The following is a 7,985-nucleotide window of genomic DNA, read 5'->3' on the forward strand; positions in this document are numbered from 1 at the left end:
TCGTACAGCTCAATTCATTACACAGTGCAGTTACATTGGGTTAGTACAGAGTGCATTGAGGTAGTACAGGTAAAAACAATAACAGTACAAAGTGTCACAGCTACAGAGAGTGCAGTGCAATAAGGTGCAAGGTCAAACATTATTAGTAATAGTGACATAGGGTTTAATTTTAAAAGTGTAGAATGATTATAAGTAAAGGTAATGACTATATCTGTAGAGAGCAGCTTGCAAATATTGGTATTGGTTTATTATTGTCACTTGTACTGAGGTACAGTGAAAAACTTGTCTTGCATACAGATCGTACAGGTCAATTTATTATACAGTGCAGTTACATTGAGTTAGTACAGAGTGCATTGAGGTAGTACAGGTAAAAACAATAACAGTACAGAGTAAAGTGTCACAGCTGCAGAGAAAGTGCAGTGCAATAAGGTGCAAGGTCACAACAAGGTAGATCGTGAGGTCATAGTCCATCTCATCGTATAAGGGAACCATTCAATAGTCTTAGTGGGGTAGAAGCTGTCCTTAAGTCTGGTGGTACGTGCCTTCAGGCTCCTGTATCTTCTACCCGATGGAAGAGGAGAGAAGAGAGAATGTCCTGGGTGGGTGGGGTCTTTGATTATGCTGGCTGCTTCACCAAGACAACCAGAGGTAAAGACAGAGTCCAAGGAGGGGAGGCAGGTGTCTGTGATGTGCTGGGCTGTGTCCACAACTCTCTGCAGTTTCTTGCGGTCCTGGGCAGAGCAGTTGCCATACCAAGCCGTGATACATCCAGATAGGATGCTTTCTATGGTGCAGCGGTAAAAGTTGGTGAGAGTCAAAGGGGACAAATCTAAAATTAAAAGGGAAAATGCTGAAAATACTTGTCTGATACTTCGGTTCTATGGAAGGATCCTCGACTTGGAGCATTAAATCTATTTCTCTTCCCACTCATCTGCTGAATATTTCCAGCATTTAGCTGAGGCTCTGTTACTTTCTCTGGTGCAGTGCAGAGTGCTTGCTGGTGCTAAAAGCTGGGACTAAAGCATTCAGCCATTCCACCTGCTGCACTTTGCAGAAAAAAAAGTCACTGCTCTTGCTGTCTTGTGTGTATTTTGCATGCATTCAATTTTACGAAGGGCCTTTCAACCTGAAGCATTAACTGTTTCTCTTTCCACTGATGCTTTCTGCCCCCTTGACTGTTTAGAGCATTTTCTGCTTGTTTTGTATTCAATCGACTGCAACAGGATGTAGGTAGGCAGAATGGACAGGCAAGTGGCAAATGGAGTTTATTAAGGGAGGTGATGCATTTTGGCAGAGGGGATGGGGAGAGGCTGTATAGACTTCATGGAACAGTTCTTAAGTGTGCAGGATGGAGGCAGAGTGGCCATGTGCATGAATTGTCAAAGGTGGCAGCATGTATTGAAACTGATGTCAGTACTACATGGGATGTTATGCCTCAGCAGTTGAAATATGGAGTACAAAATCGTGCAAGTTGTGCTGAACTTTTATAGAGCTCTGTATTGGCCAGGTGATAGAGTATTATGCCTCGTTCTGGTTGTCATATTTTAGGAAGGATGAGAGGGTTCTTGAGAGGGTGAAGAGGCAATTTACCAGAATGGTTCCAGGGATGAACGATTTTACTGTACACAGTAAATTTATTTAGCATATAGGTTAGGTTTAGAGGGGCTGCGTATTGTCCAAGGAGAGAAGGCAGCTGAGGAGAGATTTGATAGGTGTACAGGATTATGACAGATTTTAAAGTTAATCACAAAATCTATGCCCATTGGTGGGTGATACAGTGACTAGGAGGCACATTTTGGGTAAAATCAATGATTGCAAAAGGAAATTGGATAGGCACTTGGGGAAATAAACTTGCAGAGAAACAGGTAGAGGGAGAATAGTAGTGTTTGGGCTGCCATGGTTTCAGTGGATCAAAAACTGCCTCCAGTGTTATTATTAACTGTGACTCATTCTCCCTGTTGCATCCTGGGTCTGTTGCACTCAAGTCATTCTCCCTGTTGCAGTTGGGGGTGCTGCAATGTGGGACTGCATTTAATCATTCCTCCCACTGCAATGTGAGACTGATGCATTCAGTCATTCTCCCTTCTGCAGCATAAATGTTCAGTTGTTGTCCTTGTTACATTCTGAGCCTGATATGTTCAATCACTCCCACTTTTGCAGTCTGAGGCTGAGATCTATCACCTGGTTCAGATGGAATGCATCCTGGGTTGCTGAGGAAAGCAAGGTGCCTGGGAGTATTCTTCCATATATCTCTATGATTCATGGCTGGTGTATCAAGACTGCAAAAGTGCTAATGTTACATCCTTGTTCAAATAAAAAGGTGCAGAGATAAACCCTGTTACAACAGACCAGTTTTGTTTAATCTCAATGTTAGTGAAATCTGGAAATAATAATCAGGATATTGATATTGTGTAGGTGAATGATAGAATCTGGGGAGAGAATAGGTTACAGGGAAAATCAGTGCGTGAATGGGATTTCTCTGTGAGCCAACATGGACATGATTGGCCAAATAGCATCCTTTTCCCTTTACTGCTCTGGAGTGTATCTACACTACTGAATCCTACTTAATACATGTGAAAGTTCTTCGTAAGGAGCAGAATACACAGATAATTATTGTTGAGAATTCAGTAATTCGAGGCATAGATGGTATCTTTTCCATTCACAATTGTGCCCTGAGGGGTATGCTGACTACCTGCTACAATAAAACTCCAATAATCTGCTTGAACCTGCAGAGAGCGGCAAACACAGCTTAATTCATCTCAGGCTCGTCACCTCCATCCAGTCCATCTTTGTGGTGGGTTGCTTCAGGAAGGCCAGTAGTATCATCAAGGATGCCTGCCACCCTGGCCATTCCCTTTTCTCTCTTCAAACTTCTGAGAGAAGATACAGGAGTTTGAAAGCCCGAATGTCCAGACTCAAGAACAGCTTCTTTCCCACCGCTGTCAGACTCCTGAACCAATCACCTCTTTCACACACACTTCCTGATTCTCATATTCTGAACTCTACCTCTATTGGTTATACCACTATTGTCACTTTAGTGGGGTTTTTTGCACTATTTCAGATTGTACTACAATCTTTGCACCATTCTGCTGTTTTGTGCTTGTTGTTATATTTATTATTAGATTGTTTGTATTTATAATTAACATGCATACTGTCACTCTGTGAGCTTCATGCGAGAAATGAATTTCATTGCGGCCTGGTGTATATGACAATTAACAAATATCATCTATTTTATTCATCAGAGATCAAAATAATTCAGCATCCGGCTCACCTGGTTCTATTGCCCTGCTCTTTTAAACACATTGGGGTCTCAGTTCTCCCCCTCCATTTAAGCTCAACAGGACCCCCTTACCATGTTCCACGTAAACTCACTGGGGCCTTGTTTCCCGTGCTCCCTTTAAATTCACCTGGTTCACTGGAAAAATTATGGTACTACCATGAACATCTTAAAAAAATGATTTAAAAGTGTATTGGATTATTAATAGGAATAATATCCAGTAGACTGGAAAACCTGGACCAACAAACAATCTCTGGAGGAACTCAGAAGGTTGAGCAGCATCTGTGGGAGGAAAGGAATTATCAACATTTCGCCTTTGAATTTACTGTGCAAGATGTAAATGGTTGGAATGCCAATAGGAAGGACATCCTGCTGATGGAGAGGCAAGAGGTTGCAGATGCTGGAATGTGGAGCAAAAAACACACTGCCGGAGGAACTCCCAAACGCTGCTTGGCCCACTGAGTTCCTCCAGCGGTCTTTTGTTGCTGATTGAGAGCCTTTTAACACAAATGTGGAAATGCAGAACAACAGCTGAAAATTGATACTTAGGAAATAAGATTCTGTACATAAAATTAAGATAAGACTAAGATATCTTTATTAGTCACATGTACATTGAAACACACAGTGAAATACATCTTTTTGCATAGGGTGTTCTGGGGGTCTTTGGAATGTGGGAGGAAACCGGAGCACCTGGGGGAAACCCACGCAGACACGGGGAGAACGTACAAACTCCTTACAGACAGCAGGTTTCCCAGACTACTGGATATTATTCCTATTAATAATCCAATACACTTTAAAATCATTTTTTAAAGTAGTACCATAGTTTTTCCAGTGAACCAGGTGAATTTAAAGGGAGCACAGGAAACAAGGCCCCAGTGAGTTTACGTGGAACGTGGTAAGGGGGTCCTTTGTTTAACAATAGGCAATGAAGTGATGCCAGATTGGCGATGGATACCATCACACCACAGAATGGTGGATGTCGGTAAATCTCCATTAATGCTGCTTGAAATTAACAGAGGCAGAATTTTCAAAAACTATCACCTGTTGATCCAACAATATTAAAAAAACTTGACCTAATTTTTCAATATTTGCTTGCTCAGTTAATACTGAGTTTTAAAACTACTGGAATAAATTGAGGTAAGTTGAAGGGATGTCACCTTTAATAGGTGTATTTGATCTGTCTGCTCCGTTATAAAAGTTGAGAACAATTTCCATTGAAATCAGCAAATGAAGTCCTAAGATTTGGTTGTTAGTAGAGCCTTGATCAGGCTTGCATCCAAGCACCCTATTAAAATAATTCCCATCCAAGAGGTTGCAGGATGCAGGTTTGTGCACCAGTTAATTACTTTATCACTTCACCACACAGAATAGGTTTCAGTCACCTGGGATTTGTTGTTAACCTGCAGTGGTTTCCTGCTTTGTCTTTGAAACTGTTATTCATGCCAGTTACAGATCGAAGAGGATTGTGGTGTATTTATGTTGATGTCTTCTGTTACAATTGTGTAGAGTAACCAGAATAAAAAACTCGGATATATTTCCTTCTGTTGATAACAACAACAAAAAACAGCGTAATGACTTTGCAAGTAACCTTTCTGTAAGTAACTTTAGTGCAATCTTCATTTCCTATTTAGAATATATTAGATATGCTATTTAAGTTGCATTCTCTTAATTTGAGCCACCCCCTTCTGTGACACAATATGCCAGCAGCTGCATTGTTCCACCATAAGACGGATCTTCACAAGTTCCCAAAGTTGCAGATCCTGATACTGATTCTTGCAGAATTGTTAATGCAGCAGAAACATCACTTTGACGTGACTTGCCATTGATGAATCTTGGCGATCCATTCATGCTTTTCTTAACAATGCCACTTCCTTATTTTTATTTTCTTTGCCCCTCTATTGCTGAAAAACACAGGACACCAGCTTAAATTGATTCATCTTGGTTCAATGATAACATTCAAGTCTCTGGAAGATCTAGAGTTCTCACTCTGTTCTGGGATTTGACTACAATGTCTGATGCAGGGTCCGACCCAAAACATCAACAATTCCTTTCCTCCTACATAATGCTGCTCAGCCCACTGAGTTCCTCCAGCAATTTGTTTTTTTGCTCCAGATTCCAGCATCTGCAGTCTGTTGTGTCTCCATTTGACTACAAAAGTTGGCCCAATGCAATTCCAAGGGAGTGCTTAATTGGCTTTTGATTGAAACAGTAAACCATATTTAGCCATTGTAAAGGATCACATTGCCACCTTTGAACCAAAACAGTGAATTGTTCCAGCATTCCTGAAGTCACACCATTTATAGGTTTTCTGCTTTTCAATTCGTTTGATGCTTATGGAATTTTATGGAAAATAACTGCTTGGATAACAACATTGACTTTCATAGGCTACATTTATCTAAAGCATTTTGTTGCATTGTGAATTATTTTCCTTGTTCTAAATTACGGTGAATTGTAACAATGATACCTGAAGGCCTTGATGAACAAAAATAGGATTTGAACTTTACAGAATTAATGGCCAAGTGCGAGATATGTATTTAAGCTAATAGTTGAAGCAATATTTTTTGGTATCATTATCATTGGGATAGACTTAGTTCCTGCATCAGATATTTCTCAAAGCCACCATGTTAGAATCTGCAGCACCTCATGGACCAATGGAAGGAAAGCTACAATTTCAACTTCTGCTTTTATTTTTAGTTAATGTTATTTAATATTTAACTATAAATATAAAATGAACAAAGTGGTTCATTGGCATCGTGACCTTGGACACATCCCTATGTTTCCAACATCATGATGGAAAGGGATTTACTGTAATATAAGCCACCACTTACTTAATGTTTGTAGAACATTTGAAAAGAACTTGATGAAAAGTTATAACTTATGTTTGGCAATCCATTCGATGGCATCAGATGTTGCTTGATGTATTATATCAGTAACTCCAATGAAACTGTACAATGGATAGTGGTTGGTTCTGCAATCAACAGATTGCACTCCATTATGTTCTCAGCAAAGTGCTTCTATTTTCTATATGCAAAGTAGAAAGACACACCTGTCATGGATTGCCCAAACATGATTAGGCACAGCTCATAGCCTTCCGTACAAGTTAGGTCACATAGGGTTCAGATGTCACAGTCTGTGTACAGAGGAGGTTTGATGGGGCTGGCGTTACATTATAGTCTTCACCATAAGTCCTTCATTTAGTTTGGACCTGGCTTGAGTGCGTTCAGCAGCAAGACTGCTTAGAGTGTGCTTATCACTGCACTAGGTGCTCAGGCAAGATTTTTCCTTTTGAAATCCACATTGGCTTTTTATTATTATATTTTTTGGTTTCCAGATGTTGACTCTACTGTAGGATTGGTCCATCAGAGTTGAGAATTTCTTTATATATGTCAGATTGAATTACCATATTCTCATTTACGAAAAACCACATGGTTACCTGGTTCAAACTATTCACTTGCAAAATTCCAATGAATCAAAGTTTAAGATGTGCCAAAAGTATGATCTAAATTGACAGAGGAAACACCAAAGAGAATTAACCAAGGACTTGCATAAAGAGTAAATGAAATATAAACAATGTGTTTTGAAAAATTGCATAGTTTTCCCATTAAACAGCAGATATAATATTGGAAATAATGTTTGTAATATACAAAGTACAAATATATTACATTTACACAATAAATATTAAAATAATCTGCACAATGGCGTCTACATTGTCTAAAATTTCTTCAGCTATGTGTTCTGTCAGAAGCTTGTGTAGGTTCAGGAGGCCTGAAATTTGAGTTCACACAAGCTTCAGCTAGTCAATTCTTCAACATTATGTTAGAGTCTCCAGGAATTACAGAATGAACATATGGTGACTGTTACAAGTAATACTGGAGAAAACTACAGTATTTAAAATAAATTTTTGCTTTATCATTGTCATCAAATTCTTTTACTTTTTAGTTAATTTATTTATTTATAAATGTTGATGGTTTGAGGCCACTGGTCTGGTGGACACGATGGGGACTAGAGTTTATATAGGACAGAAAGTTGAGTATTTAATGTCAAAGTTTTCTTTTTTGCATGGCTTTAGAGTGATACAGGCATACAGAACAGAAATAGGCCCTTTGGCCAACCACATCTTTGCCGAAATTTTTGCCCATTTACGCTAACCCCATTTGCCCACATTAGATCTGTATCCTATGCCTTGCCTTTTCAAGTTCCTGTCTAAATGTCTCTTAACCGTAGTGATTGTAACTGATTCCACCACTTCTTTTGGCAGTGTGTTCCAGATATCAACCACTTTTGTGTAAGAAAAAACTTTCCCCTCAAATCCCTTTAAAACTCCTTCCTCTCACCTTAAACCTCTGCCCTCTCTTTTTCCACACCACTACCACAGGAAAAAGATTCTGACTATCTACCCTATCCCTCCTATAATTTTATATACCTCTATCAGGTTTCCCCTCAGCCTCCTTCACTCAAGGGAAAACATGCGCAGCCTAGTCAATCTTTCCCCATAACTAAATTCCTGCAATCCAGACAACATCCTGGTGAATCTCTCCTGCAGTCAGCATCATCAAAGACCCCACCCACCCCAGACATTCTCTCTTCTCCCCCCTCCCATTGGGTAGAAGATACAAAAGCCTGAAAGCATGTACCACCAGGCTCAAGGACAGCTTCTATCCCACTGTTACAAGACTACTGAATGGTCCCCTAGTATGATAAGATGAAC

This window comes from Pristis pectinata, chromosome 25 (assembly GCF_009764475.1).
Source record: "Pristis pectinata isolate sPriPec2 chromosome 25, sPriPec2.1.pri, whole genome shotgun sequence".
NCBI classification, from domain to species: Eukaryota; Metazoa; Chordata; class Chondrichthyes; order Rhinopristiformes; family Pristidae; genus Pristis; species Pristis pectinata.